Genomic DNA, 17,752 nt, shown 5'->3' with positions numbered 1-17,752 from the left:
TTTCCTGAATTGTCACATAAGTTGGGGTGGGGCTTTTTGTTCATGTGGTTTCCCGGGTAACCTAAGTTCCTATAAATAACCCCAATAATTTCATTGGTACACCGAGATGGATTTGAATGGCATGATGATTTCTTTGGTCACACAATATATGAGTCAATTCCTTTAGGCCAGAGGATGATGTCCTCACTTCTATAGTCTTGGGAGGTCAAGAGGGAGGTGACCTGGAGAGTCCAGGTCCCACCTAAAGGAGGTAATGTCTCCAAGCTGCAAGGGCTCATTTTGCTACAGCACTAGGTGGGTGATCAGAGGACTGAGTGAAAAGTGGCCCAGATTTGTCAGCAACTCCTAAACTGAGAAGGACATGGGGGACTACATACAGTATCTTAGATGCGAAGGAAGCCATGGAAACTTTGACTGCATCATCGAGGCCCTCCCAGGAGTTCCAGACATACATGCATCCTGGCCTCCATTGAAAGGACAAGGAGAGCCCGGTGTTGGGGGTCGGGGGGAAGGAAACCAAGGCCAGCCTCAGAGTGCAAGGGCTTGAGAGTGATAAGGGCATGGCACTTAGCCTGAAGAGGCTAAGGAAGCAGAGGCACAGGAGCAGCATTACATCAACAATAACAACACACATGACCTCACAGCCAAGGACAGCCTTAGACTTCTATCTACTTCTATCTTCTTTCTTTTTTCCCCCTCTCTTTAATTTTAATTTTTATTTACGAGACAGGGTTGCTCTGTGTAGTCCTGGCTTGTCTCAGAACTCATGGTATAGACCAGGCTGACCTCAAACTCACAGAGATCCCCATGCATCTGCCTCCAGAGCGTTGGGATTAAAGGCTTGCACCACCGTTGCCCGGATGACCTTGAACTTCTAATCTTTCTGCTACCTCCTCCCAGGCGCCGCTCACAGGCGTGCACCACCAACCTGCTTTAATTGTTGTTACGGTGTTGGGGACTGAGTACAGGAGTATATTCAGGATATGGCAACATATTACCAATGGACCTACCTTCTCTGTCCCAGGAGTAGCTGCTCTCACCAAGACCACCAACATCTCTACATGTGAAGCTTCTTGTTGCATGCTGCCTCTCAACACCCCTGATCTCCTTCTTAGCCTCTGCTCCAGTTGGGAGTTTCTGCTTAGCTTATCTCCCTCCTCTTCAGGGTGGTTTGAGAAGGCAAGTCTGAGGGACAAGCCATGTCACCTCCTGCAGAGAGTTCAATCAGTTGGTTAGGTCCACTGCCCATTTCATCAGCCTGCTGGGTTCTCCTGGCTCCTCTGTCCCTTCATTTAATTGCTCATGTGCATAGCAGAGGATAAAACAGACCCTTTTCATCCATCCTGTACACCTCTGGAGCGTGATGGTGACACATGTAGTTATGAAGAAATAAAAGCAGGCAGGGGAGAGGCAGGACTGGGAGCCATTTTTATTAGCACCGGGAGGCTAAGGAAGCCTCTGATCAATGTCAGGCAAGATCTGAAGGGTGAGAGTCAGCCTAGGGCTGTTGGGCAGAAGATGGGGTCAGTGCAAAGGTCCTGCAGCAGGAAAATATTCACCACATTCCCAAGTGGACCTGCCCCACAGTTGGATGCTCACAATGTGTGACCTACGATGTGTGACTCACAAAGCCATCACGATAGGAAAATGCTGCTGTTCTGAGGTACAGAGCTGAGCACCCAGGAAGGCGACCAGGTAGGGGCTTTTGTGGATGATTCAGGTAGATGATAACACACGCCTAGACCTGGGTATGATTGTGGAGGCAGAAGAGGCTGGATAGGCAGACTGAAAGTAGGAAGAGGTCTGGTTGTGAAGGAGTGGTTCAACGGGATTAGGAGTTGATAAGAGAGTGAAGGGAGGGGGAGAATGATCAAAATACGTAATATACTTATAAGAAACTGTCAAAGGATAAATAGAAAGAATTAACAAAACATTACAAAACAGCCGGGTGGTGGTGGTGGTGGTGGGCAGCGGCTCACATCTTTATATAGTGAGACCTTGTCTTGAAAAACAAAACAAAACAAAAAAATCTCAATCAAGAACTGGAGGGAGGGCTGGAGAGATGACTCAGCGGCTAAGAGCACTGATGGCTCTTCCAGAGGTCCTGAGTTCAAATCCTAGCAACCACATTACAACCATCTGTAATGAGATCCGATGCTCTCTTCTGGTGTGTCTGAAGACAGCTATCGTACACTTAGTATATAATAAATAAATAAATCTTAAAAAAAAAAAGAACTGGATAGATAACGTAGCAGTTAAGAACACTTACTAGAGCCGCCGCGATGTTGATGCCTAAGAATCGGATTGCCATCTAAGGAAGGGGTGATGGTTGCCAAAAAAGACGTCCACAATGCCCAAACACCCCGAGCTGGCAGACAAGAACGTGCCCAACCTTCACGTCATGAAGGCCATGCAGTCTCTCAAGTCTCAAGGTTACATGAAGGAGCAGTTTGCTTGGAGACATTTCTACTGGTACCTCACGAATGAGGGCATCCAGTATCTCCTGGATTACCTGCACCTACCTCCGGAGATCGTGCCCGCCACCTTGCGCCGCAGCCTTCCCGAGACCTGCAGGCCTCGGCCCAAAGGTCCAGAGGGTGATCGATCGGGCCAGCAAGATTCACAAGAGGGGAGGCAGACAGAGACACCTACAGAAGGAGTGCTGTGCCCCCTGGAGCTGACAAGAAAGCTGAGGCTGCCACTGGATCAGTGACAGAATTCCAGTTTAGAGGGGGCTTCTGTTGACAGTGGACGTGGTCAGCCACCTCAGTGAAGTTGAGATTATGTTGTATTGAATAAACTTTAAAGGAAAAAAAAACCACTTACTAATTTTGCAGAGGATCCAGGTTCAGTTCTCAATCCCCACATCAAACAATTGTAACTCTGGTTGTAGGGGATCTAATCACACACACACACACACACACACACACACTAAAATGGGCCGAAGAGATGGCTCAGCAGTTAAGAGCACTGACTGCACTTCCAGTAGGTCCTGAGTTCAAATCCCAGCAACCACAACCATCTGTCATGGGATCTGATGCCCCCTTCTGGTGTGTCTGAAGACAGCGAGTGTCCTCACATACATAAAATAAATAAACAAAAATCTTTGAAAATAAATGAATTAAATAATAAAAAAACCCAAAGAGCCCTCATGTGTTGAATCCCCCGTGTTTAGAGTATGGCGCTACAAGGCCTATCTGGAAGGAGCTCACTCAGGTGGGCTTAACTGTGAGTTTGTTACTTGGATAGGAAGAGGAGCTTAGGGTGCAGGTGCACACAAGAGGGAGGACCGCATGAACACTCAGGGAGAAGACAGCCTTCTGCAAGGCAACCGGAGGCCTGGGGAGAAACAGCCTGCTACGTGTGATTACTTAAGATCAGCCGTGCAGGCTTCACCACCAGGGGAAAGGCATTTCTGTAGCTAAGGCAGTTACTGCTGCTCGGCTCCTTATGTCTACATCTGTGTCTAACTCCCTTGAAAGGACTTCGCCTAGCTTGTCGCAGTTTGTCCTAACCACAACCCTCAGATACGTGCTCATTTCTCAGATGCAGAAGTAGAGCTCTGGAAAGTGGTGACGGAAGGCCCGGGGGAAGGTGAGCACTTAGGGAGCAAGGCCTTATGGGAAGGGTGCTACCAGCCTGACTTCCGGGTCCCCTCTTTATCTGCCGCCTGGGGAAGACCAGGCCTGTCCCATATCTGTCTCTTTCCCACCCTGCTCCTCAGAAGGCCAAGGTTGGATCTCTCTGCACTCTCACGGACCACAGTGTGCCTGTGTCTGTGTAGGGTCTGTGGTCTTATGTCAGGTCTTGTGTTAACCCAAAGCACTAGTTTCTAATTTCAGACGCTGAGGTCAGTGGGGGTGGGGAGGAGAAAGGCGGCTTTGGGTGGGAAGGGTATGTGAGTGTCTCAAAGCTGCGGTTCTCAGGCACGGACTTGCAGACCTGCTGGAGAGTCAGGGTAGCTTGAAGAATATTCGAGGATTCCTGTACTCTTCAGCTCCCATGCCCAGTCAAGTCATGCCTCGAGTTCCTACATGAGGTCCGTGTCCATGCCTTAGTGTGCTCTTTGTGTGGTCTTTCAGCAGCTATGAGAGTCCTCGGTATGAGAGCGCTCCTGCGAAGCTGAGATGGTAGCTCTGTCAGTGTGACTGTCTGAACCATGGACCAACACCGCTCACACCCTGTCTGGTGCTGTCATAGGTTGCAGTTGGCTGCACACTCGCCACAGCCCTGTGCCGGGCAGAGAACCAAGAAGGAAGCTTGGGCGTAAGAGGACGGAAACTGCCAACTAGTGTGACAAAGATCTAAACCGCCCACGTGGTCTGTAATCCTCTGCCTGCCCCGCCTCCCCCACCCATGACCTCAGCCTGAGAACAGCTTGGACTTGTGCTCTTCAAGGTCTGACTCGGTCAGCCATTTTCACAGGGATGCAGAGAGGAGCCAGGGGCTCCAACCCTCTGCCTCCGACAGCAGTTGATTGTGAAATGCCCTGGCTAATGTACACCAGCACAAGAAAAGGGAATCTCTTTGGGGCTGCAAATGCAGAGACTACAGCAGCCTTGAAGCAACTGTCTGTCTGTCTATGGCTCTGTCCCTGGGCCATACACGCGGTGTTTCTGGAATCTACCCAGAGGCCTCTACCTTCTTTATTGAAGTCACGTGTAGAGGCCTGGCCCTTTTTTCCCTTCCCAGTCCTGAGGGGCACTGAGTGTCTAGAGCTGACCGTGCAGGACTGAGGGGAGGCTAGAATGAAATAGGGATGGTGGGATGGGCTCAGAAGCATGGCCATGTCTGTTAGGGGGACCGCCTTCTGCTTCTGTCACTGGGCAACAGACTGTCAGAGGGTAAGACTGACATTAGAGAAGTTATCCTGGGACCTCACTTTGTTAGAAGACCTGGAGGCACAGTGGGGCTGCAATTGACTATGCCTGCTTGCCCAGGATGGAAAAGCTGCGGGGCCCCAGATCTAGGTACCCACAAATAGCCCAGCCGAAGCTGCTGACTACACATTCAGAACCTCTTAAGCTGTGACCTCAGGGGTGGGACTGGCACCTTCTGAAGGAGGATGGCCACAGTGTAGGGATTGTCTTTCTGTGTTCTGCTGCGTGCTCTTACCTCCTGGTCACAACTTCTCCTACTTTGGGACTAGTTTCTTGGGATTTTTCTGTTTTAAAGAAACATTAGCAGAACTGTCTTCGCTCTTTGATCCCCTATTTCTTTTAACCTACCACAGTCTACATCCTGCCTAGGTACCTGGTTTCACTTAGCAGACCAGTCAGTGTCCTGCTTATTGTCTGGGTGATTCTGTTGTTTCAGAAGGTAGAAGCCCCTGTGTTCTGAGAAGGGGCTGTCTGTCTTCTCCCTGGGAAGGAGGCAATGTGTGAGACTCAGGGAGCACCTTAGAGTGCTCAGAGCTGGAGGTGGAGGGATGCAGGGGCCTGACCTTCCCTTCCCAGGATTAGAACAAGAGAGAGTACAGTGGAAAAGAAGACAGGAGGAAATGGGAGTGGGGAAGCCAGGTCTGAGCAGGAGCCCTGTGTACTTCTGACTGGGATATGGGGCAGTGGTTGTGGTTGAGATGGAAAGACATGGGGTAAATAGGTAGGAGGGGGAGGATGTGAAACTTCCTCTTGGAAGAGCCTGAAGAAGAATTGCTGATGCGGGGGATGCAGGAGCTCAAAGGCTGTAATGGGTACAGGATACCCAGAAGGAAGCTGGTGGTTGAAGGAGAGAGGTGGTCCAGGGAGGAAGGGTTCTGCTATGAAGACCCTAATGTGGGACAGAAAGGCCTGTGCACTTCTGAGAAGTTCAGAATAGGGGTGTCTGGGTGAAGGGGCCCATGGATTATGTCCAAGACTAGGCAGTGAGGACTCAGTGGACCAAAGCTTGAGGCTAGAGAGGTCAGAGGCAGGCGTGGAACAATTAGTAGGGCCATAGTACACAAAGGCAGCAGTTAATAGTAATTAGGGAGATGTGCTTGGCCTCTTTTGTGAGCATAAAATGAGATGCTCAGAAAGGCTGGCAGCAGGCCAAGCCAGGGCGAGCCACAGTCAACAGCAGCTGTGTCATTACTGAAGAAGCCAGCTTCATCTGGAGCCACACTAGGTGCCCTTTCTGCCCTTCCCTGACTATTCACAGGGTCGGACTCTGGCGAGATTCATCTTTGCCCAACTCTGGGACCCCTTCCCCCGACCTTGTGGAGGCGACCTTGTGCGCCTGTCCTCAGTACCTTCCCATCTCTAGAGGACTGAGGTGCCTGCTCTTTCAGCTGACCATTTCCATAGGAATAGCTACACACGCCAGTGCCAACCAGAAGGCCTCGTAGAAGGCTAGGGATGACAGGTTTCTTGGGACACAAGGAGGGACTCCTCTGAGGTCCCTGAAGAAATGACTTCACTGTCCTGGATGTGGGTCCTGGTATCCTTTCAGCTACTTTTGGACAGCCTGGGGCACTATAGAGAGTGTTCCAAATGCAAACAAGGAAACTCCATCCCAACAATACCCCAGGGAAGGCAGGAGTGGGGTTCAAATGGCCATCTGCAGGGTCAGAACCTGCTACTCACTGACATGCAGTGATCACCTGACCAGTTACCAATCATCTACCCACCCCTTGGTGCTTTCCGGTCCCGCACAGCATGCACTCGACTGCTGCTCCCTTTGGACTCTTTGGTCTTCCCATCTTTCCTGGCCCTCATCTTCTTAGCCTCTCCCACTGATGACTGCCTTGCCTACTCCATGGCTGGTGCCCTTCCAACCCACTCCCTATAGCAACACCAGAGTCCTAGAAATGCAGATCCTACAGCTTCCACAGTGGCTTTCAGTAAGATGAGCTCTTCAACTAGGCAAGCAGCCCCCCCTCCCAGTGGACTGCTACATTCCTAGCTGTCTTTCTCTCAAACACTGGACACCAGGCCCACGGAAGTCTCCCTGAGTCCTCTGACCTCTTTATGTAAGCCCAGCTGGCCTCAGACTCACTCTATAGCCAAGGGTGACTCTGAATTTCTGATCTCCATTTCTCAAGCGCTAGGATTACCTGGGTGTGTCACCATGCCCATTTTAGGTAAAGCTGGGAATCAAACCCAGGGATTCAAGCATTCCAGGCAAGCATTCTAACACCGGAACCACACTCCCAGCTCCTGGATTTTATTTTCAGTGCCTCCACTATCTTCCTTCTAGGTTTTCCCATTTTTAAGTGACTTATATCCATTGTAGCCAGAGATGGCAGAGCACACCTTTAATCTCAGCACTCGGGAGACCAAAGCAGGCCAATCTCTGAGTTTGAGGCCAACTTGGTTTATATAATGAGTTATAGGTCTTCTAGCACTTCACAGTGAGGTCCTATCTTGTAAAAAAATGTTTTATTTATTTTTAATTAATTAATTTGAGGAAGGGTCTCTGCATGCAGTCCCGACTGTCCTGAAACTCAGTATATAGATAGATTGACCATGAATTCAAGAGAGATTTTCCTGCTCTGCCTCCCAAGGGCAGGAATTAAAGGTGTGCACCACAGCCCTGGTCTCCATTGTAGTTAGTGGCTTACTAAGAAGAATTTGATTCATCAGCTCAGGGGACATGGCTTCTGGATTTCCCCCTCAGTTACCTTTCCAGGTCTCCTAGACAGTGAAGGTGTGCACAGTGGAATGGGTGAGATCATCCGTCCATGGCTATTCCCTGCTTGCAACCCTGTGCTCCTGAAGGTTCTTCTTTCCAACTGCTAGCCCTCATTGAAAGGATGTTGTGTTGAAAGAGTATCTTGGCCAAGGAATGTCACAAAAAGCCATATGTCTTAGTTAGGGTTTACTGCTGTGAGCGACACTATGACCAAGGCAAGTCTTAAAAATGACATTTAATTGGGGCTGGCTTACAGGTTCAGAGGTTCGGCCCATTGTCATCAAGGTGGGAGCATGGCAGCATCCAGGCAGGCATGGTGCAGGAGGAGCTGAGTTCTACATCTTCATCTGAAGGAAACCAGGAACAGACTGAGCATCCTCAGGCAGCTAGGAGGAGGTCTCCAAGCCCACCCCACAGTGACACACTTCCTCCAACAAGGCCACACCTTCTAATAGTGCCACTCCCTGGGAATAGCATATGTAACACAACAGAATTCAGGCAAGAGATTTATTGGGTGGGAAGGGATACAAAATGGCTGCTTCCGAGCAGGGAAGGAGACAGTGGTGGACCAGATCATGAAGGCTGAGTTTATAGGGGGTGGGGCATGGGTACAGGGGAAATACAGCTGCTGGTGACCGTGGAGATACATTGCATTGGCTGTTGGTGATGGTAGGGCATTGGCTCTGAGTCATTGAAGGCAAGGAGGAACCTGGTTCCAAAATGTGGGTAAAAGACTTTCGGTGGTTCCTAGTATACCCAACACTCAGTAGTCATGACAGTTCCTAAGTTTTATTAGGTGTTTACGCAGGGATAGCAGCAGACTCAACCAAAAAGCTGCAAGACATTTTCTTGCCTCTGCCTCCGAAGGGCTGGGGTTAAAGGTGCGCACCACACCTTTATTAAGAAAACTACTGGGGTTGGAGATTTAGCTCAGTGGTAGAGCGCTTGCCTAGGAAGCGCAAGGCCCTGGGTTCGGTCCCCAGCTCTGAAAAAAAAAAAAAAACTACTGGGCTGGAGAGATGGCTCAGCAGTTAAGAGCACTGACTGTACTTCCAGAGGTCCTGAGTTCAAATCCCAGCAACCACATGGTGGCTCACAACCATCTGTAATGGGATCCAATGCCCTCTTCTGGTCTGTCTGAAGATAGCTACAGTGCACTCATAAATAAAATAAGTAGATATTTGAAAAAAAATGAAAACTATTATTGTATAATCTTTCCTGTGTCTCAGAACCCCTTTCCACTGTGGTGGCAACATACTTTGCCCTTTTGGGAACTTCCATGCTCCTTCCCAACAGTCCACTTACATTCTATTTATTCCATTTTCTCCCTCCTGAGGCAGGCAGCACAGTGGGGAAGAGGTAGGTCATTAGGAAGGCTCTTACCAGTGGCTGCCATCAGCTCCCACGTTATCCACGGTTGACATTTGTCCCTCCAGTCTTTGCTAAAGATGTATTTTTGTCCTAGATGGCAGAAGACAATTTCTAGGCGTAGTGACTCCATTCCTACCAAACACTTCAAAGCCCTAGATCGGACTTTGAGAAAACAGAGCCGTAGAGGAAGAGGTGGTAGGCAAGGCCACTAAACCCTTATATCCTTCCTCAAGGTGGGGTGAGCCTGCTCAGCCACTGACAAGTCTTTTAATATGCAAATGAAGTAGAGTGTAAGGTTCACGGATCCTCTGCTGTTAAAGGGGGTAGGAATGGTTCTTTTGAGGCTGGGGCTTCAGAGTCAGTCTAGGAATGAGTAAGAGACACAGAACTTCAGTGTGGGAGGCTGGCTTAGGACATTCACATTTCTCTTGCCATTGTGATGGAGAGGGGCCTGCCTTGGCAAACCCCTTCCACTCTTGCAAATTAGGAACTGGTGGTATATTTCGACACTAAGAGCCAACGAGCTCTTTCACACCCAATGATCAGAACGCCCAATTACCTCAGCCTTCTATGTTTGTGTTGAGAACATTCGGAACGCTTGCTCTTTGGAAATAACCACTAAAGGTCAACTGCGTATGAATTGGAGGCCAAGGTTCCCTCTTTCTTCACCTATACTTCTTCCAAGTTCCTTGTCCTTAGGGACCCAAGGGGAGCTCCACTCTCCCAGGGGATTTTTGGTCTTGGTTGACACTAGTAAAGCAATCCGTGGGGTCATCTGGACAAAGGTGGAGGGTGGAAGAACCAACCCTCTGCCCCCGTGACACAATTGTTTCTTTTAGTAAACTCTGTGGGTAATTCTGATGTATGTTAATAATAATCTCTAAAAGAAAAGTCATAGGGTTGGGGATTTAGCTCAGTGGTAGAGCGCTTGTCTAGCAGCGCAAGGCCCCCAGCTCAAAAAAAAAAAAAAAAAAAAAAAAAAAAAAAAAAAAGAAAAGTCATGCCCAAACTGGTCTGAGACAAAATGTTTTCGGTGTAATACAATTATTGACCTCCGAGGCTTGTGATGGGGGTCAATATTCCTGGCCAAAAGTATAAGAAATGTTCTGATGGAATTTAATGAAATGAAAGGTTATTCTTAGAAATCAGTGCTTGGCCCACCCAGCTGGTCGGTAGGAGGAAGTCGGTGGGCAAGTTTGTGCTCCACACACAGGGACAGACAAATGTCTGCTGCCACGAAGATAGGCTCTCACACAAAAGCAAGTCCTGAAATAGCATAGTATCAAGTAGAAGGTCTACCCAAGACTACAACTAAGAAACGGATGTGGATACTCAAACACTCCAGCAGGTAGAAGTGTGTGTGTGTCTGTGTGTGTGTCTGTGTGTGTGTGTCTGTGTGTGTGTCTGTGTGTGTGTGTGTGTGTGTGTGTGTGTGTGTGAGAGAGAGAGAGAGAGAGAGAGAGAGAGAGATTGTGAGAGTCAAAGTTATGTTTTGAGTTTTAATTACCGTGCCTAAGAGATCCATAAATCAACAATACCTCTAACCTGTAAGCCCCTTTGCTCAAGAATAGATTCTTCCCGAAATATTGGAGGCTACTGTGATAACAAGCCACATGTTTTGGCTACCCTGAACAAGTTTGTCTGACCCAACTACACCAGATGTGCTTGATCGCACGTAGGCAGGAGGTATGTAACAGGAAATACATCAGGATGCTTGCCCTGATTGGATGTAGGCAGGAGGTACACAGGCAGGAGTACATCAGGATATAGGCTCATTCCTGATTGGACCTGGGGGGAAATTTGTAGCTTTATGGGTTTGCCTTTATACGCCTCTGGGGGGAAAATAAGACTCTTTGTCATTTTCAGGGAACCCTGGAATGGTCTTGTCCTCACTTCATCATCTTGGCCAGTATTTAATTAAAGCGTGCTTCATATTTGGCTCAAAAACTGTGTTTTTATTCTCTCTTTCACCCAGTAGGAGTAACAATGTCTTAAAGTGTAGAAGAGCTGGACACAGTGAGAGCTGTCCTTGGTTTCCTGTCCATGCATGAGGTAACTGTCCTGCTGCCCTGCAGGCTGTGAATCAAGTGAGCTAAAGATAAGATGGGATCACACTCGGACAAGCAGACAGCAGCTTGCAAACCTGCGATAACTGTGACATTATACTACATGTTTCAGAGGTGATCTGGCCTGTTCCAGGAAAGCTCAGAGTGACTCCAGCACCTATGCTCTCAAAATGGCCAGCAGAGCCTCGAAGAAATATTCATATTCTTATGCTCCCAGCAACACTCTGCACGATAGGAGGTAAAACTTAGACTTAGCAGTCTGTGTACATCAGCGAGCGAATGGGTAAGTAAAATGCGGTGCACCAATGAATTAGTCATGAAAAGGAAGGGGATGGCACCATGTACGGGGGTGCTTTTAAGCTTTCTTTCTACTGTTTGCATGTCTATTAGTTTAAGTCTCTGGGATAAGTTGATAGCAGGCAAACTGAACAAGAGAGAAAAGATCCCAGTTTTATGCATGGGCACAGTGGTCATGTAAAACAGGAAACCAAAGCTTCCAGAAAGAACTAGGGATTGAAGGCTTTGGATGGGTGGCGATGGGTAGTGGGAGGACCAGAGGAGGGACTGCATTGGTACACAAAGGTTGCCTTGTTAAGCAGATAAAGTTTCAGGTAGTGGCCCGGAAGCATAGGTGACAGGATGTGCCAAAGTCTGTCCAGGTGATACACTGACCTTCACTCTCTCTTCTGAGTCACACTCTTCCAGCCAATGAGCCGAGGAAGGGAGTTACACTGCAGGCAGGTAAGGAGAGCTCACGCAGGCCTGTCATTTACGTAATCTGGGCACCAGAGAGCCACCTGTAGAGGTAATCACCAGGTGAGCCTTTTATGACAAGCCATCTACAAGAGGGCATACACCCTAAGAAAAGTCCTATGAGTCCCACCTACAGGGTGTAACTGGGCATAGTTTCACTTCTGTTGCCCAGGCAAAATAGTTCAACCCAAACCAACTCCAATAAACAAGACAACAGCAACAACACAAAGTCAAATGACTAGCCTGGGCCGGGTGCCAAAAGGCTTCAGTTCCAGCACTCAGGAGGCAAAAGCAGGAGGATCTCTGTGAGTTCAAGGCCAGCTTGGCTTACTCAGAGTTCTAGGTCAGTCAGGACTGTGTAGTGGGACTGTGTCTCAAATTAACGAGCCAAGGAACAAATAAAAGCAATTTAGGGAAGAGAGGGTATATTTGACTTACAATTCTAGGTTACTCTCCATTATTGTGGAGACATCAAGGCAGGAACTTAAAACATTTACAGTCAAGAGCTGTGGGAAAGGAATACATGGCTGCTTGCTTAGCTGCTTTCTGTTTATCTAGCTTTCATCTGTAGGACCTCCTGCTTAGGGAATAGTACCGCCCACAATGAGTGGGGGCCTTCTCCATCTTAACTTTCCATTAACAGTCGACAATCCCCAGTAGACATGCCCATAGGCCAAAGTGACTTTGGCAATTCCCTACCTAGGCTCTCTTCTTAGATGACTCTAGGTTCTGAGCCTGGAGTGAGGGCTCAGAATTTAAAGGTACAGAAAGCAGTGGAGGGTGATGACACACCTTTAATCCTAGTGCCCAGGAGGCAGAGGCAGGTGGATCTCTGGGGGTTGAAAGCCAGCCTCATCTACATATACATAGTGAGTTCCAGGACAGTCAGAGCTACTTAGTGAACCTTGTTGTTTCAAGAAGAGAGAGAGAGAGAGAGAGAGAGAGAGAGAGAGAGAGAGAGAGAGAGAGAGAGAGAGACAGAGAGATTAAAAAAAAGTATACACTGCTCTTACAAAGGACCTGAGTTTGATTTCCAGCATTAATTATCAGGCTGAGCAGTTAAGAGAACATACTGTTCTTACAAAGGAACTTCGAGGCAGAATCTTGCTATGTAGACCGGGTTAACCTCAAATTGTTTCCTCTACTCCCTGAGTATTGGGACACCAGGCATGGACTAGCACACCTGTCTGGAAGGTGGGTTTTATGCTAATCTCCACGGCAGAGTTCCTGTTCACGATAACGCCTTCCTCTGGTAACTACATTCTGGGTTTGAGGTCTTCTGACTCACACAGGGGTCCTTCTAGCAACCTCTTTCCAGTTGCTCTCCCTCGCAGCCACCACTGCAATGATCGGACAAACCCAAGGGCGAGGCACAGGCGTAACCCAAAAAGAGGGTCTTTTCCTGCCCTCTGATTGGCTCCCCTTGACTTCCCTCCCCCCAGCACAGGCAAGCAGGCAGTCTCTGCCGATTACAAGACAGCTCCTGGCTGTCAGTTCTGCTTGAATAAACTCCTTTGTCCTCAAGAATTTTCCCATGTCAAACATTTAGTCTGCTGTGCTCTGGGTCAGCGAACAAGATGAGTCTGAATTTTTAAACAACCTTATAAATGGAAGACATCTGTCTGCAAGACACACACACACATCTGCTACACTGTCACCAGCTTTCAAGACCCTTCCTTAAAACCCTATTGTTCTACATTTTAGGTGCTAAAAAGTATAGCTTAAAAATAATATACTTAATAATATAGGTATATAGGTATAATATAGGTATATGTTCTTGGGAGACGGAAGTCCACCAAAACCCCCTCCACATAGCACTCCCCCATGGAGTAATTAACTACTAATGACGGTTTGATGTATATGTCTCCCTGAAACCTCAGGTTTTGCCCCCTGAACATAGACATTACTGTTATCATCATTACTATCCACTATAGCAACTGACCTGGCAGAAATGAAGATATTTTAAAGACAGGCTAGTGTTTCTCAGTCTATCAGATTATTGGGGAAAAAAATGACCTCAAGAAGCAGAGATTTTGCCCATGAATCTCACGCTGGGCGGAGGCAAAGGCTTCAGTCAGAGCAGAGCTTTTCTCTGAGAAGACAGACTTACGGCTTGTCAGACACCTTACAGGAGAAGTGTGAAGTCTAGGCAGGACAGGACCCACCTTGGTGGGGACCTCTTAGCTCTGAGTATCCCTACTCTATTTAAAGTCTAATCAGACTTCGGGACCCTTCAGATGTGCTTGAGGGAACACCACTGGATCTCTTTGTCCCTCTTCCTGGTGTGACCACATGAAATACATCTCCCTTTTCATTTTTACTACTAATTTGGTTGTCTGAATTGGATCCTCAAGGATGGGTGGCTGAACTTGATTTCTTGGGGTACAGGCTGTGGCCTTGAGTTTGGTAACACGTTACCATGGATTCTGTTTGGCAATTGCTTTGGACATATATTAAACTTCTTTTAGTATCAGAACATCGTTGTTTTCTTAGTTGAAGATGTTCTATTGTGTCTATGAATAACCACTTATTTAACGAACTCCCTGGTGGTATCTGGAATCTGACCTCCCTCTTCCTAGTGTTTCCCTTATACAGTGGATAGAGTTGGACAGGTATTGGTTTACTTGTGTGCTCTATGGATATGAGAGGTGTTTCTAGAAGCCGTTAGGAAGCTCGTGGGTACTAGTTTTAAATAAATAAAGACAAAGCAATGGAGTTGTAAGGAAGAAAAGATTTATTTATTTAAAATTGCTATTATGGTGATGATGATGACAATGATGACGACGATGACGATGATGTGTCTAAGCACTGTGTGAGGGGTAACACCCATGCCATGTCTCCCATGTGGCAGTCATAGGACTCCTCCACCTTTCTCTGAGTGTCAGGGGGTCTAACTCAGGTCAGGCTTGTATGGCAAGCACTTTCCCCACTGGACGGACCATCACACCCTTCTCCCAAAGACTTCTTTTCCTCACCCATGGCAAAGGTCTACAACTGATACGTCTATAACAAAGGGCAGTTTGCTGAAAGAAAAGGGTGCACGGTTTATTGACTAAAATTGTATGTGAAATGGGAACCTTCAGAAGAGAAGACACACGGACACAGGGAGAACTGGACCTCTCTGCTTAGACGCAATGGATGGACAGCTGTGTGGAATGGCTGGACAGAGAGGAAGTCTAAGTGAGGAGAATGTGCTGGGGTGGGTGGGTTTAGCAAGGCCTGTTTGTTCACATTCCTTTCGGCTTCCAGGTACCACAGAGGACACCTGTCACACTTCCTTCAGCCGAAAGTTCTCAGCATGCCAGGAGGTCAGGCTTCAGTGGCTTCACCTAACTTAGTAAGAATTAGATCTTGCTGGGGCCTTAGGGCTGCACACCTTTAATCCCAGCACTCGGAAGGGAGAGGCAGTTGGATCTCTGAGTTCCAGGCCTGGTCTACAGATGGAGTTCCATGATAGCCAGGGCTACACAGAGAAACCCTGTCTTACAAATCAACAAAACATAACAAAATAAACAAAAGAAAACTAAACAAAAAATTAAAAAAAACCACTTTATCTTGATTGTAGTGGTAGTTGTATGACTGTATGTTTATGATTTTTAAAGCTTTATAATTTTTAAAAAATTAAATCAATTATACTATACAATAAAAAGATTAAACCCTCCCCGAAGGTGACTTGTCTTTAAGAAGCCCACATCCATGGTTTTGGGTATATGTTTCTGTCTTCTGAGCACTTCTTTTGTCCGCTTAAGGCTATATTACAATGTCTTCATTAAATCCCACCTCCACATTATTAAAAATAGACCTTTAAAGATAAATGACTGAATTTTAATCTCAGGCTACAATTCATTTTAAAAATATTTAGCCAGGCGATGGTGGCAGCACATATCTTTGATCCCAGCACCCAGGAGACAGAGGAAGACAGATCTCTGAGTTCAAGACCAGCCTTATCTACAGCCTGAGTTTCAGGATAGCCAGGGCTACACAGAGAAACCCTGTCTTAAAAAACAAACAAAAATTATTATTATGTGTGTGTGTGTTTCTGATGTGGGGACACCTGTAGGGCGGTCAGAGGATAACTCTGTGGAAATGGTTCTCTTCTTCCAACTTTATGTGAATCCAGGCAGTTGAACTCAGCTCTTCATGCTTGTGTAGTGAGCACCTCTGCCCACTGAGCCACCTCACCAGCCCAGTGAGCCACACTTTAATTAAAACAAATAAAGAGTAACTGGCCCCAACTTTATGACCACTGCACTGAATGAGCTCTGACCCCGTATATGACTCAGCCTTGCCTGTGCCTAGGGCATCATGGGAGGAAATGGAGCATTTCAGAGGCAGGAAGTCAGAAGAGTTAATGTGATCTATCTTCTGTTTCAAGATGTGGTGAAACCCCCACGGCTCCCATCCCCAGATGTCAGGCAGGAAACTCGCTTATGAGTAAAATCAGAACTTCAGTGTGATTGGTTTATTGACTGGACAGGCACCAAGAAAGAACTCTCTGACTTAGCCCAACACAGACTAGAGCCTTTGAAGTCAACTTGTGTTTTCCTGGTGCCTTAGCATTTTTGATTTTTAAAAGATTATATATACATATATATATTATATATATTATATATATTATATATTAAATGAATGATTATTTGTCTATATGCATGTGTCTCTTGTATGTATACATTGTACCTCATGCTCTCAGAGGCTGAAAGGGGTTTGAGGTCCCTGGAGTTACAGAGGTGCCATGTGTGTGCTGGGAACTGAGCCCAGACCTTTGGTAAGAGCCACAGGTACTCTTTTCTGCTAAGCCACCTCTCCACTCTCTGGAGTCTTGGTTTTGATCTCCTCAAGAAACAGACATGGAGCTAAGAGATTATAAACATGGGGAAGCAGCTGTGGAGATGTTCAGTGGGTGGGAGCACCTGCCTGATGACTTGAGTTTGGTTCTCAGAACCCATAGGAAGCTGATGCAACAGTGGCCTACATCTGTAAATCCTGACATTTCTAAAAAACAAAGACGGAGGGGGGAGATTTCAGGCAAGCAGCTCAATGGCCAGCTGGGAGCTTGAAGCACTTAGTAGGGTTCAGAAATAAGAGAGGATGCAGGGTTGGGGATTTAGCTCAGTGGTAAGGCGGGGGCCTAGGGGGCATCAGGCCCTGGGTTGGTCCCCAGCTCAAAAAAAAAAAAAAAAAAAAAAAAAAAAAAAAGAGGCTGCTTCAGCAAGGTGGAAGGTAAGAGCTGACATTTTTTTCTTTTCTTGGATTTTTTTTATTTACATTTCAAATGTTATCCCCTTTCCTGGTTTCCCCTCTGAAAACCCCCCACCCCCTGCTTCCATGAGGATGATTTCCCACCCACCGACTCCCTCCCACCTTCCCACCCTGGCATCCCCCTACACTGGGACATCGAGCCTTCACAGGACCAAGGGCCTCTCCCTGCACTGATGCCCAACAAGACCCACCCTCTGCTACATATGTGGCTGGAGCCATGGGTCACTCCATGTGCACTCTTTGGTTGGTGGTTTAGTCCCTGGGAGCTCTGGGGTGTCTGGTTGGTTGATATTGTTGTTCTTCCTATGGGGTTGCAGCCCCTTCCAGCTCCTTCAGTCCTTTCTCTAACTCCTCTATTGGGGTCCCCATGCTCAGTCCAATGGTTGGCTGCAAGCATTCACTTCTGTATTTGTCAGGCTCTAGCAGAGCCTCTCAGGAGACAGCTGTATCAGGAAAGCTGACTTCTGTTCTTCACCCACTAGGGTGTTGGGGTTCACAGACACCTGTACTCACATAATACATGCCCCAAAATAACTTTGATAAGATTTTAAAAATTTTGTTTCGTGTGTATGAGTGTTTTGCCTGAATGTATGTATGTATATATATATATATACATGCATACATATATATATGTGTGTGTATGTGTGTGTGTGTATGTATGTATGTATGTATGTATGTATGTATGTATGTAT

The 17,752-nt window shown here is 47.2% G+C and overlaps 1 pseudogene; it reads left to right on the top strand.

Annotated features, from left to right (window-relative positions):
• Window positions 1-2,282: 2,282 nt before the first annotated feature.
• On the top strand, window positions 2,283-2,773 carry LOC116898247 (annotated as a pseudogene).
• The last annotated feature ends 14,979 nt before the right edge of the window (window positions 2,774-17,752 follow it).

The sequence above is a fragment of the Rattus rattus genome, chromosome 4 (assembly GCF_011064425.1).
Source record: "Rattus rattus isolate New Zealand chromosome 4, Rrattus_CSIRO_v1, whole genome shotgun sequence".
Classification (NCBI taxonomy): Eukaryota; Metazoa; Chordata; class Mammalia; order Rodentia; family Muridae; genus Rattus; species Rattus rattus.
Note: the sequence above shows the minus strand (reverse complement) of the source record. Positions and strands in the feature narration are given on the sequence as shown.